This window comes from Terrapene carolina, unplaced genomic scaffold, assembly GCF_002925995.2.
Source record: "Terrapene carolina triunguis isolate 2854851 unplaced genomic scaffold, T_m_triunguis-2.0 Scaffold142, whole genome shotgun sequence".
Classification (NCBI taxonomy): Eukaryota; Metazoa; Chordata; order Testudines; family Emydidae; genus Terrapene; species Terrapene triunguis.
This window is the reverse complement of record NW_020664493.1, coordinates 425,212-439,802: the sequence shown is the minus strand read 5'-3', so window position 1 is coordinate 439,802 and position 14,591 is coordinate 425,212. Positions and strand designations below refer to the sequence as shown.

The following is a 14,591-nucleotide window of genomic DNA, read 5'->3' as shown; positions in this document are numbered from 1 at the left end:
CCTGCCGCTGGGAGGCGGGGCGGGGCCTGGCTCCTCCCCGGCTCCCGTGGTGGCGCAGGGGGCCTGTGCTGCTGGACCCGCGCAAATACCGAGAGTGGGGACAAGGCCGGGCGGGTAACCGGCAGGAGCCGCCCGGAGGGGCCGGGAAGGACGTTCCCAGGCTGGCGGGGACCTTGGGGCGGGGTTTCGCCTCCCTGTGGGTGTGAGTCACTTGCCCGGGACAGCGGTGGGCGCGTCTCAGTCTTTCTCCGCCATGGCGGGGCCCGGGGCGGCGGGGCCCCTCGGTGCCTGTTCTCGGCCTGTGGCGCACAAGGGTCTGTCTCCTGTGGGCGGTGACGCCTGGGTGTAATTGGCCGTGGGGTTGAGTGGGCAGGTGCTGGTGCGGGAGGTCGGTCTGGTTCTTCCAGGAACGGGGTGGGCCTGCCCCTGCCAACGTGACCCCTTTGGGCACCACAGCTCATGCCGCTACCATGGGGTCTGTGAGGTGGGGGTGGGGCAGCGCGCCCCTCTTTATGGAGGGCCCCATCTGATACCAGACAAACCTACATCTGATTTTATCTCGGTACCGCATGGGGGACAAACCACCCCAAAAGGAGAACTGAAGTGTCTGGTTTATAACTGGACGAATGGCCTCTGTACTGGTGGTTCCTTATGGCCTTAAACTCTATGATTATGACTGTCTGTGAGGCCACAGGGAGGGGGAATGGCGGAGCAGAGAAGCAGGTGAGAGCTGGAGCCACCAATGGGCCAAGTAGTGTAGAGTCCGGAAGGCTAGATCAAAGGATGACAGAAGCCCAATAGTTCATCTAGCAGCCTGGCAAAGGAAGAGAGGAGTCTGGAAGGATCCAACCTAGAGAGAGGTGGGGCCCAGGCAGTGTTTGCCCACAATAGAGGCTAATTTCCAGAGAGAAGGGATAGCAGGAATATTGCAAGATTGGAGATAGCTTTTTGTGAGGGTTTTTTTTTTTAATTTAACAATGTTATAACTTGTTATCCTACTTGTTACTCTTCTCACTTCCACAACATTAATAATTCATAAATTCCAAGGCCAGAAAGGACCATTATGCTTATCTAGTCTGACCTACTGTATGACATAGGCCACAGAACTTCCCCAAAATAATTCATAGAACATATCTTTTAGAAAAACATCCAAACTTGATTTTAAAATTGTACTGAGGGAGAATCCACGTGTTTTTATTATTCTTATCATTAAAAATTTGTGGCTTATTTCCAGTCTGAATTTGTCTAGCTTCAAGCTATTGGATCATGCTATATCTTCTTTTGCTAAGCTCATAATTAAATATTTGTTCCCTATGTAGGTAGTTTTAGACTGTAATCAAGTCACCCCTTAACCTTCTCTTTGTTAAGCTAAATAGACTCAAGAAGCTCAATCTATCACTCTGTGGCATGTTTTCTAATCCTTTAATCATTCTCATAGCTCTTCTCTGAACCCGTTGAAGTTTATCAACATCTTTCTTGAATTGTGGACTTCAGAACTGGACACAGTATTCCAGCAGCGGTCGCACCTGTACCAAATAGAGCTGCAAAATAACTTAGGGAGGGGGAGGGATAGCTCAGTGGTTTGAGCATTGGCCTGCTAAACCCAGGGTTGTGAGTTCAGTCCTTGAGGGGGCCATTTAGGGATCTAGGGAAAAAATCTGTCTGGGGATTGGTCCTGCTTTGAGCAGGGGGTTGGACTAGATGACCTCCTGAGGTCCCTTCCAACCCTGATATTCTATCTATTAGAATCATAGAACTGGAAGGGACCTTGAGAGGTCATCTAGTCTAGTCCCCTGCACTCAAGGCCAGACTAAGTATTATCTAGACCATCCCTGACAGGTGTTTGTCCAACCTGCTCTTAAAAATCCCAAGTGATGGAGATTCCCTACTTCTACTTGAGATTCCCTTGTTTCATCATCCCAGGATCACGTTAGCTCTTGGTCACAGTGTCATGCTGGGAACTGATGTTCAGCTTATTATCCACCATGACCCCAAAATCTTTTTCAGAGTCACTACACATGGAAGATTAGCCAGGATGGACAGGGATGGTGTCCCTAGCCTCTGTTTGAGAGAAGCTAGGAATGGGCGATAATGGATGGATCGCTTGATGATTCCTTATTCTGTTCACTCCCTCTGTGGCACCTGGCATTGGCCACTGTTGGAAAACAGGATACTGGGCTAGATGGACCTTTGGTCTGACCCAGTATGGCTGTTCTCTTGTTCTTATGCTTCCCAGCATAGAGTTCCCCATCCTGTAAGTATGACCTCCATTCTTTGTTCTCAAATGTATACGTTTACATTTAGCTGTATTAAAAGATGTATTGTTTGCTTGTGCCCAGTTTACCAAGCAATCTAGATTGCTCTGAATCAGTGACCTTTCCTCTTCATTATTTACTACTACTGTATGGGGAGATGTCAGCAAACCAATAAAGTGCCTGAACCCACTATTGCTTATGGCGAAAAGCAGCCAAGTCAGCAGGCTTAGCTTATCCAAGGAAGGAGAGGAGGGGGTTTTGGGTGCCACAGAAAGGGCAGCTTGACCCCACATCCTTCCTGATAAGAATTGTGTTGAAGTTCCTGATACATGCATTTTAGAAGAGCAGGATGTGCCCTCAGGAATGTGTCTAACAGGGTCTGAAGGCTACAAACTCTGGAAAAAAACACACCTAGTTAATCAATAATCAGAAGAAAACCTGGTTGACCATTGAAATGGCTTGCTTAACAAGTTTTCTTTAAGGGACATGGCATTCTATTACTAAATAAGGGGGAAAAGTTTGAAGTAGTGGGACTCTTCGGGACTGGACTCCCTCTGGATGCATCTTGTGTTCCCTACCAGCAGACAGGCTGCTGCTGTGCCACTCGAGAGCCACGCTCAGCTTCTGTAATTATCGAGGGTTGGGGGTGTGTAAGTGCTTGAGACTAAGTAAAGTTTAGCTTTAAGTGAAACCACTCTTGTGTTGTCCTGTTTGTGCCAGCCATCTATCGGTTGGCCAGCCGTGTCTCCCCTGATTTATTTCCTGACACCACCTTGCACAGAGTAAAAGTTACCAAGAGCTTTGGGTTGAAAGAACCCCAGGTAACATTAAAATTTTTGTGCCATTTGCAAACTTTATCAGTAATTTGGGTTTGGTTGCTTTGGTCTTGGTTTTGATTGTTCACCAAACAAAAAATAAATTTTCAACATTCATTAAATGAACCCAAAAGAAGAGAAGAAAATAAACAGAACCTACTAAAAACATTTAAAATTCAAAATTAAGTCTTCATTTTAACAATTCCCATGTTCTCTCTATAGAATCTCTTAAAAGTAAACTCCTCGCCTGACATTCTTGGATGGTCTCAAATGCTCTTGCTTAGAAGAAGAGAATAAATTTTAGGTAGTAGCTCTCAGGTTTTTGTTTGTAAAAATTCAATCCATTTTGTTCTTGGGACAAAACAGACTGACACAATAATTGTGAAAGAATAGGAAAACATAAGAAAATGCAGCTTTTTTGTCTCTGGTGTTTGTTGTTCAGTTGTTAGAAGATCATAGGCTACAGCTTGTGACCCAATTGGCCATTTCTGCATTTTGGCTTTTCTCCTGTGGCAAATTTTTGGCTAAATTGCTTTTATTTTCCTCACTGGTTTATGGGAGGTACATTTTTCATTGCAGATTAGGCTGCTTGTTATCGCTTATTGCTTTCCAAACTGGTCACAGCAAAAGTGTTACAAAATTAAATCTGTCATAGCTTGCTGAATTGTAATCTTATTAGATAGAAGGCAAAAAGAAAGAAGAGATGTAGCAGAAATAAGGTGAAAGAGGAAACTGACATGTTGAGGAGGTGGAAAAAATGGACCCTAGCTTCACATCTCAGGAGTCGCTCAGGACACAGCCATGAAATGGCTTCTGATTCCTTCTTTGGATGGTAAGAAAAAAATCTTTCAGGATCAGAAATGTGATGATGGCTAATGCTCTCTGCCAGGTGTAAACAAGTTACTAGGTGCTCCCCAGAAAAGCCTGTCCAAAAACGTTGGCAACTTTATCCTGTCAAAATTAACCCATCCAAAGAATAGTTTGTGGTTCATATCTATATATACACTTCCTCTTGTCCTCAAAAAATTCTGTCTTTTAGTAAAACCATTTTGTAGCGCCACTAGAAGCCTAGAAAACCCGTAAACATCAGTTTTTAGTTGAGACAACTGTTTAGATATGTGGTGACTACATCCCAGGGGGGTTTTTCAACAGTAATTTTACATGCCTGTTTATAGACGAAAATGATCTTTTTCTGCCACTTTTCATTCACTCTGGTCATTTCAAGTTTTCAGCCAAGGGTAGGGTTCAACAAGATAAGAGAGAGTTGAGAGACTGTGGATGGAGAATGAACTTCCAGAGGAGGAATTTAGATGATTCTAAAATCTGACCACCTTTAGGAAACACTGTGCAAGCTTTCTGGTTTATCAATCTTTTCTACCATAACCAGAACATTCATAGCATCAAGTGGTCCCTTTCTGTGCCCTCTACATCAACAAAACAAAACAAGAAAAACCCTATCTCAAGTAGAGTTTCTATAAACTGGAAATTTAAGAACCAGAGATTCCATGAACTTGCTATTGCTAATATATTTTGCTCAGAAGGCAACTGGGTATGGTCATAGGCAGTAATACACAATTTTAAGGTAGATTGCTTTCACAATGCATCCCACTAAAGAGAAAGGGTATTTCAGGAGCATTGGCACAAAGTGGGATGAATTGTTTGAGAGGGGGTTAACCATGACTGAGATGTATAAGGAAAGATTAAAAGAGTTAAATATGTACAAGTTGGCGAAGCAGTGACACAACAGAGGGACATGATAACAGATGACAAAGATGTAAACACCAAGGGGGTAATAATTTACTGTGGTACACAAAGGTATAAGAACCGGGGTTCATGGGGTGAAACTGAGAAAGGGAACATTGAGATAATGTCAAAAGAACTTCATAGTGAAATCTATTATATTGTGGCATAATCTTCTCATTTGTTGCAAGCCCCAGAGTTGGGATATTTAAAATTAGATTCAGGACCTAAAGTGTTCTCAGAGAAGTGCTTGCTCTGTCGTTGCCAGACACTGGAATTTTATTAGTCATTGCATTCTAGGTCTTGTACACTCGTTTAAATTCATTTATACTGCTATTGTTTACTTTGAGTGGCTCAGCGAGGGTTTTTTTAATATTAAATAGCAGGAGAGTGGATATGATCTGAATTTGCCAACCAGGGAGTATTGAGTTATTCCATATACAGATCCAGCAAGGGATGGACTAGAGCTGAATGCTACATGTCTAATTAAATTATGCACAGCAAATTCCTTCTCGTTTCCAGAGATAATGTAAACAAAACTTCCTAAAATCTACCCCTAACTAAGTCTCCTCTCTTTCTCCAAATGAGTGAGACTTGGGGCAGCAATTCTAGACTTGGGGGTTCATTATTGTATTTGTTTTGTGCATTTCTTATTTACACACCCTTGAGGTATTGACTGTGTTGTGTGATAGCTAATTATCTGCCTCATTTCTATCTTTTTTAGCAGTGTGTAATTATAACACAGAAACTGGAAGGCAATATCAGAGATTCAAACAAATAAATAGAAATAAACCAGCAGACTGGAAAGTGTTAGGCAGAAGAGTTTAAAAACCCTGCCACAAAACAACAGAAATACCCCTCTGAATGGCATGATGTGAATATATTTGAATTAAAGAAAAAAAAACAATGCAGTACTTTAAAATAATAATTGGAGTTGTAATTAACGTGTGAAAAAATAAGCAGGAAGAGGGAGGCTACTCCTAAAGCTTGCAAAACAAAGGCACTTTTCTTCTCATTTGTCTGTAATATAAAGATATCCACCCAAATAGGCCTGTTTTTGCTGTGTTGAAAAGGAAATTAAACAGGACAATAAGGAAGTAGAATAAAAATAGGATAGGTACAAAGTTTTTACATTATTGAAATCTACTTACTAATGTTAAACTTACACTGAGCTGTATTATTTTCAGCCCCGCCCTCCCTTTCCTCAAAAAGAAACTCTTCTTCCTGAAATTTTACATGCTGCATCTTATCCCAGGGTGAATTTTTTTTCTGGAAAGTTTGGTTCAATAAATCAGACCCCAGGGACTTCTCCTACATTAAGGCAATTCCATGCTGGCCATTAAGGCCAGAAGCCAATCCCATAACTTATAACAATCCTTTGTTTGCAATCCTCCACTAATTATTTACCCATGTGCCAGGTGGGTGTAAGAGGTTACTATTCTGATTTGGTAGCATTTTAAACTTGCTGCCTAGAAATAAGTCTACACAAGGTAGAAAGCAGTGGAGAATTGCACCTAAAGGGTTTTTTTAATTATGGATCTAGATTGGAGCTATAAGTGGCCAGCAGAGAATTTCCCTAGTGTAGAACTCCGTGCTCCCACAAAACTGACAGGCTGTTCCTGCACCAGCTACACTATCTCCTTTCACAACCTGGGTGTATTAGTCATATCACACATGGAGTAGCAGAGTTTTGCAACACCTATCATCCATTGGTGTGTTGTCCATTTAAAATGCTACACAAGTGGCATAAGTTAGAGAAGATCTAATTCCGGTCAGGACTGGTGCAGACCAGTCTTCAGAACCAGGAAGTCATAATCAGCTCCCTAATTCCTCCCCATTACTCTAGCACTAACCAGAGCTTGACCACAGGAAAGAATCTGGCCCATAGTGTGGAGTTTTGAAAATGCAGCTGTAGCTTTCTTTTTGAAAAGTTTTCCAACAGTTTTTTAGCTCATGATATGTCTAAAATGTATTGGCCTAGAAACTTCATATTTTGTTGCCGTTGCTGATGAGAAATGCCTTTTTTAAGAGTGTAATTTTAATTTTATTCATTGTTATACAGTAGACCCTCAGTTTTACAAACACTAATCTTATGAATGACTAGTTATATGAACTGTTTTTCCTGATGGAAAAATAAATAAATCACATAATGAAAGTGATGTTGGTTAAAGAACAACTCGACATTCCCTCATATTTCGATGCCTTAAATCACTTTGGAGTGGTTTGAAGGACAAGAAGAAAGTGATGCACCACATTTACTGTAATTCTGAGATGTTCAATTAACTGATTTTATTCCCCAGTTATTTTATAAAATTGGGCATTCTTCTGTACTAGAAGATGACGCAGTTGACAAAAAGTTACCCTCATCTTCCAGAGAAAGATCAAAGCAAATACAATATAACCGTGTGTGTGTGTATATGTTTAAATATGCACCTTAAACAAAAATTGCCATGCACAAAGTGTTTGTGTCTCTTCAAAATAAGACATAATCAAAAGAAGATAAAACACAATGGTTTCATTTGCGTATTTTGGAAAATTATGTGAATGAATACATCTCAGTAATCTTTATTTAGCAAAACATGATTAAAATTATCCTTACAGTTCTCTCATTTAGAAATAATGTACAAAAATAGTTTGTCAAATCAAACACAATAGACAGTCATAATGATCATATCAGTCATAATTAGGGTTGGTAGAATTCAATTTTTTAAATTATTTTGATGAATAATTATTTTTGAACATTTATTTTAATTTTTATCAATGTAAATGTACAGAATTGTGCAAAATATGGGTTATAAGAATTTTTATTGTCATTGATTTACATTTTCATAGGTGTGGGAAATTATGGTAGGGGCAGACGGTAAGAGGGGCCAGACAATTATTTAATGAAAGTAGACATTGAGATTCAAAAATTAAAGCTTTATAACCATTAAAACACAAAATGTCAACATCACATGTCAAAATATATAAAGTAAATATCCTTAAATCAAACTTTAACAAGCTATCAAGCAGCATTTTTCTTACTTTGCTTATCTGTAAATTTCAATTATTGATGAAAATGTTTTTTCATTGGTTTGTGCACGTACAGTGAAATCGAGGTTAACCGACATTTACCAATAAAAATCTAATCCTTCCAAGATCACATAATGAGGAATCTTAGGGTGTGTCTACACTGCAATTAGACACCTGTGGTGGCTCATGCCATCTGATTTAGACTCTCTGGATTCAGGCAAAGGGGCTGTTCAGTTGTGGTGTAGACGTTTAGGCTCAGGATGCAGCCTGAGCTCTGGGACCCTTGCGGGCCCTAGAGCCCAGGCTGCAGCCCAAGGTGGAATGTCTACATTGCAGTTAAACATTCCCCAAGTCAGTTGCCACAGGCCAGCTGTGCGTTAGACACACCCATAGACTAGGTCTCATACATTGCAAAATTTCTTTTCTATGTATTGATACAAGGGCGGTCCACATACATATATAGTTCTGATACTTGGCTGCCAAGCAAGCAGTTACATTCTTCCAAAGCAAGAATACTGAATGCATTCATCAGTTGTAGATGTTGGTCCTCTTTTCCACATGTGGCCAGTAATATTTTTTAGCTAAGAGAAGTTGATTACTGAGATTTTAAAAAATGAATCAGAAGGATATTTAGCATCCTACAAGGAAAATGGCTGGACCAAGTGGAACTTGTAGTCCTGTGAGCTCATTTGTGATGTCTTTGACCTGGGACCAGAAATTTAACTCTAATGAAAGGACAAAGCCACCATAAGAGTATAAAGGGACCAGGGCATTTTTTCCTGCATTTTTATGAAGTGTCACTTATTTTGTGTAATTTTCCAGGTGTCCCAGATTGATTCATGTTTCTAATCTCATGTATGATGAGCACTATGACATTTTTGACAGTGATACTTAGTGTACATAATATTTTCTTTTGATATATATATGAATGCTTGTTTTTAAAACAGATGAACATATGAATGGTATACAAAACTCTTACCAAATGTGGTCGGCACCTAAAGTCACTTGGTGCCTGAGTTTCTTAGACAATTCTCTGGGTGCCCAGGACTGCCAGTGACCTTGTTACTCCCCGCTTCCAGGGAGAAGGAGCCTTTCTTGTCACATCTGTGTGTCGGCTCCCTGGCATTGCCAGCCCTTCAGCCGCTCAAGCACTCTCCTCTGGCAGGCATGTTAACAGTAGGTACACTCAAGTCCCTTTGAATCTTTCCCCTATGATATCAAGCTCCTGACACTGGCTACTCACAGAAATTCCAGATCCGTTGCACTCAGAGATGCAGTGTATACCTGCTTACTAGTTTATTATTAAACCATGGCTCCTGTAAACTAAACCGCACTTGTGAGTACTTATAATTAGGGCTCCATGTCATGGAGGTTGCGGAAGTCATGGATTCCATGGCTTTCCGCAAACTCCATGGCTTCTGCAGTGGCCAGCGTGGCTGATCCCAGGGCCACCCAAGCAGCAGGCCCCAGGGACAGTCACACCAGCCGCTCAGGCAGCCCCACAGCCAGCCACATTGGCTGCTGCTGGAGCTGCCCCAAGGCCAGATGGATCAGCCGCTGCTCAGGTGGCCCCAGGTAATTAGCCCTGGGGACCGCTTGAGCAACGGCCGGTGTGGCTGGCCCTGGAGACCTCGGGGGCAGCAGGAGCAGTCATAGCTTGACGGCCCCTGGCAGCAGTCCCAGGGGCAGCCCCTCCCCCCCCCCAGCAGTGGCTTCCGGGGACCGTCCAGAGCATCAGCTCCCGCCTCCCGAGCAGCGTCCCTCTGAGGCCCCGCAGAGCAGCCGCTCCCCCCAGGGGCCCCTCCCAGCAGCGCCTCCCCAGAACCTTCAGACAGTGGCCCCCCAGCAAAGATTTAGTCAGGCGTATTTATATTACAAGTCATGGACAGGTCATGGGCCGTGAATTTTTGTTTATTGCCCATGACTTTTATTAAAAATACCCATGACTAAATTGTAGCCTTACTTATAATAAAACAAGTGGGTTTTTTAAGAATAAAGATTTACCTAGAAGTGAGAGAAAGTGATGGGAACAACTGATGACAAAACAAAACAAAATCATAAAATGTAAATCTGGTTCTACACTTATCAATACGTACCTTTCCTATATAATAAAGTAGGCTTTTTTCCCCTCAAAATTCAGGCTATTGCAGATCTGGTTGGTTTCACAAAAACCAGGATCCAAACGTTCATGAAAGCATCCCCCTCCATGAGGGGTTTTCCTGAGTGAATGAATACAGAGTGCTTCTCCCTCCTCTATGTTATACTGAAAACAATCTTTTGTTCCTATTCACAGACAGGGCAAGCTCCTGTCTTGTTGTAATGTTCCTCTTTTACCTCCTAGAGGTTTTGATCATTTATAGTTGTTTCTGGTGGTTTTCAATTGATAATCTTGGGAGCAAGCAAGGCTAGACACTTCACTGGCTAACCCCAAGGTGCGGTGACAACTCTCCTTTGCTCAAATGGGCATCAGTGAAACACATTATCCCTGGTGAATATTTTTCACTCTTAAATCCGTAAAGCATACCTTCAATATAAATACACAATTCCTTAAATATTACCCGTACTTCCACCTCACAATGATTATGAATCTTGACAAGTTACAAGATTTCTGTAGATACCTTACATGATACTCTTTATGGATAAATATCCTGTAAGACATGTTTGGTGTGGTGAATTTGCCAGGTCTGAGCTGAGAGGAGTTTGCAAAGAACAGGAGACTCTTCGCCAAGGGGTTTCAGTGTCGCAGTTTCTGTCTCTGGGCATACTCATTGCTGCCTCACTCGGCATCTGGATGCCTGTCTCCCACCTAAGCCCCAGAGCAATTCATGAACTAGGGAAAGACAGGCATTTGGCCACCTAAGTCACATGCAGGGCCCGAACTGGTAGGTGACCTCTGGCATGCCAACCAGATTGGGTGCCATTCAAAATCAGGCCAGAGGAGGAGGTGGTGCTGCTGCCCACTATACAACTTTTAGTCCCGTGGTTAGAGCACTCACCTGGGATGTGGGAGACACAGGTTCAATTTCTGCTTCTACCTAAGGTAGAGAAAGGGGGATCTCCCACCTCTCAGGAGAGTGCTCTAATCACTGAGCTATGGGATATGCTGATGTGAGGGCTCCCTCAATCCTATTGAAACTGTTCCACTGTGAATACATAATGAAAGAGCAATGGTATGCCATCCGTCTAAACAATGCATGCCTCGCATGTCCCAGGGCTGGCTGTGCCCGTGGGGTGATTCTGTCCAGCTCCTGAATGTACATGAAGGATGCCACTTTGTATGCAAGTGTAGAATTGCATGCCTAATTAAAAATGTCACAGCACATTGAAAGAATGATTGGAGCAGGGGGACTGCATCCTAGATCTCCCACCTTTCAGTCATTTTCTCTCTGGCACCAGTGATTGTTTCATAATGGGTAAATACTTAAGTAGTCAAGAATGGGGGAAGGGAGAATATGAATGAATGATTCTGTAGTCAGGGTACCCACCTGACAGGTGGGAGACCCCTGTTCAAATCCTTTTTCCTCCTCTGATAGAGAGAGGGAAATTGAACCTAGGTCTCTCAAATTCTAGGGGAATGTGTTAACCACTGACTGCTAGCTCCTTACTTAGTCTCACAAGAAACCCCTTAGTGACCTAAACTGCCTGACTCCAGGCATCAGGTTCCTATTCCTGGATCGCTAAGCAGAGATAGGCATCTTCCTGCTGCCCAGACTTAGGTGCCTATCTCCAAGAGAGGGTCAGGGCTTAACACACCCACCTCTTGTCAGCATCCCCCATTGGCTGGCTTAAGTGGCTTCCTGCCTAGGATGCTGGGTTTTGTGGATCACATTTTTAGGCACCCATCTCACCTCATTCATTATATGAAGAGCCTAGTCGCCTAACTCGGCTTTGTGGATTGCAGTGCTGTTCTTGTAATTTTCTAGGTGCCATGACACTCAGCAATGCAACACCTTAGTCCTTTCATGAATCCTACCCTTTGTGCCATGCTTTGTTGAATTGTGATATGATTGTAGCTCTGTTGGTACAATTTAATCGCAGGGGTGCTTATTTCTTTACTGCTGGGGTCATTTAGTGTTACCAGCAAACGCAAAAGATCATCCTTATATGATCACACTCCATAGTTCAAGGAAGTAGTTTCATCCAGTTATACAGAATGCCTTACCCATTAAGCTTGCCTCTGGGTTGATTCCCCTACTTCCATAATCAGGCCATGTAATGCTATAATTGACTTTATTTATACACTGTAATACTGTAGATTGGCTTGTTAATGGAGATGAAATGACCTTGTTTACAAGATGACTCAGAGAATCAGGCAATGTGCACAGACATTACAGGCTCATACAGTAAAGCAAAACAGGGTAGAAAGATTTAAATTCAGTCTGAGTACATTTTTATTGCAGTCTGAGTATCTTTCTGGTTTTGGAAAACATTAACATTATTCCAGACCAAGTTGCTTCCTGATTTCTAACACTAACTAATGGGACCCTCTCACAGTTTTTCTACTTCAGGTTCTTGGTAGAGCATTGCTGTATATTCAGGGTGAAATTCTGGCCCTACCACACAGTCCATGAGAATTTTGCCATTGACTTCAGTGGCACCAAGATTTCACTCTCAATCTAGGGCAATGATAGAGAAACTAGTACGGGCCCTATTTCTACTGTTGCTGTAATTCAGCTATTCATGAAGTGCTTATGCTGTTAGGACTACATTTCTACTGCAGTTAATTTAGTTTATTGTAATGACTTCATAGTTAATATTGATTTAGTTTTATTTTCTTACTTCAAGAAGTAGCAGGAATTGGACTATATAATAAGAATTTAATGTCAGCTTCTGGAAGGTTGATTAGGACAGACTGAGTACAAGATGTCAGTTAAAATAACCATCACAGTACTCTAAAAAAGGTCAGTGGGCGTACATTTCCTTTATTCTGTCATTCATTACTCTCCTATTCCTCTTTTTATGTTCTTTGATGGCAAGCCCAGAAAAGGGTTTGTAAAGTCTGCAAGTGGTGCTGCAGGAGGACTGTTTTCACTGACAGGGAAGTGAAGTTACGCAGATCAGTAATCTAGTGTTTCTGAAGAGTGTAAAAGAGAGATTTACTGAGACAGCATAGGATAGAGCATCTGTCTGCAATTTACAGAGAAAACCTGCATTGTGTTTGTGAAATCTGAGGTTTTCAATTGCTGAAGCCCTTGTTTGGCAGCAAAATAAATATGACCTTTTATTTTCTTCATCCAGGACAGGTCTTTCTAACCTGTTGCAGCAGAAGACATCAGAAAAACTCTTAAGACTGTGTATTTATCAGACTTCAGCTTCTAATTTCTTTGAGTACAATGCCAAGACCCACTCCTCATATCTCTCTTTTCTGTGGATTAGGAGTTAGAAGCTTAGTGGAAAAGTTCTGAATTGGGAAACATGTCTGCAAATGAGTCACCTCCTCTAATGCAATGCTACAGTGCTAAAATGTTTTTGGTAAGTAGAAATTTAATACACTGGCACAGAGAATGTTTTTTAAGTTTTAAAGAGTAACAAACAATTTAAGGTAATAAATAATATCTAAAAAACAGTAGAAAGTGGCCTTTTAATGTCCGAGAAGAACCTGAGATATGCATTTTTATATTATATTTTAGTTTAAAACTCAGTCCACATGATTCCTTTGATTTTGTACTTGCTTTCAACTGAAATCTTTCTATAACACGTATACAGGTTAAGACAACTTTCTGCCACTTTCTGCACACTTTGGTTTGGCAAGGCTTTAAAAATGTGTAGACTTCTAAATGTAGTATGTATTAATCTCAGGTGTACCACTATTAACATTAGGGTTCATGCTCTGGGTGTCCTGCTGTTGACACTACCGAAGTGAGCCCTGTGACCATCTCCAGAGCTCACTGAGCGAACACTGATATTTTGGGAGCTCAGCGATGGACCTGGAGACTCCTCTTCTTTGTGGATCGGGAAAAAAGTGATTGCTGGGAAGAAAGAGACCTTCTCTGCATGTGGTCAGACTAGATGGTCACATTGGTCACCTCTGGCTTTATAATCTATTAATCTAGTGGTCAGGGCTGGGGCATGGGCAGGCTGGCCTAGGGGTTAGTGTCAGGCATGGGCTCAGGGTCCAGAAGCCAATTACCAGGAATGAGACTAAGTTGGAATGTCAGGAGATCAGAATCGACAGTCAGGATACCAGGAGGTCAGGATCAGAAGGCAGGAACAGGTAAACACCAGACTAGCAGTCCATGGCAGGATGAGACCCAGTTGTACAGAAAACTTCCTGTTTCTTCCTCTGGCTTAAATAGAGGCTGCAGCCCATTAAGGAGTTTTGGATCTCACCCAATCAGAGTGTAGGGGCGAGTCTTGTGGCCTAGTTGGGCTTCATGGACCCCAGTCCTAGGTGCTATCTGTAAGCTGCTGGGTGGAGAATTGGAATGTGATGACTCCCAGGACACCTATGCACCCAGGTTTGAGACCCGCAGGGCCTGATATCACCCCCTCCCTCCAAGGAGTGCCCTCTGGGTGTTGTGGGTCTGGCCTTCTCAGGGTGGTTCTTCTTGAAGGCTTATTGTATTAGAGCAGGTGTATGAATGTATTTCTCTGGCTCCCACATATGCTCCTCAGGACCATAACCTTCCCAGTCAATAAGGTGTAAAAGTTTTCCCTGCTGGCATTTAGAATCCAAGATCTCATGTATTACATATTCTTTGTGGCCTTATACACACACTGTCAGGGGAGGTGGTTGAGTCCTGTGTGGAAATGAGTTCTTGATATAGGG

General features: G+C 42.2%; 1 long non-coding RNA gene across 1 annotated transcript; it reads left to right on the top strand.

Annotated features, from left to right (window-relative positions):
- Positions 1-118: 118 nt before the first annotated feature.
- LOC113406858 lies at positions 119-13,760 on the top strand. Its single transcript, XR_003369891.1, has 3 exons — positions 119-202; positions 13,061-13,294; positions 13,643-13,760. It is a non-coding gene; the product is annotated as an uncharacterized LOC113406858 (long non-coding RNA).
- Positions 13,761-14,591: the final 831 nt, after the last annotated feature.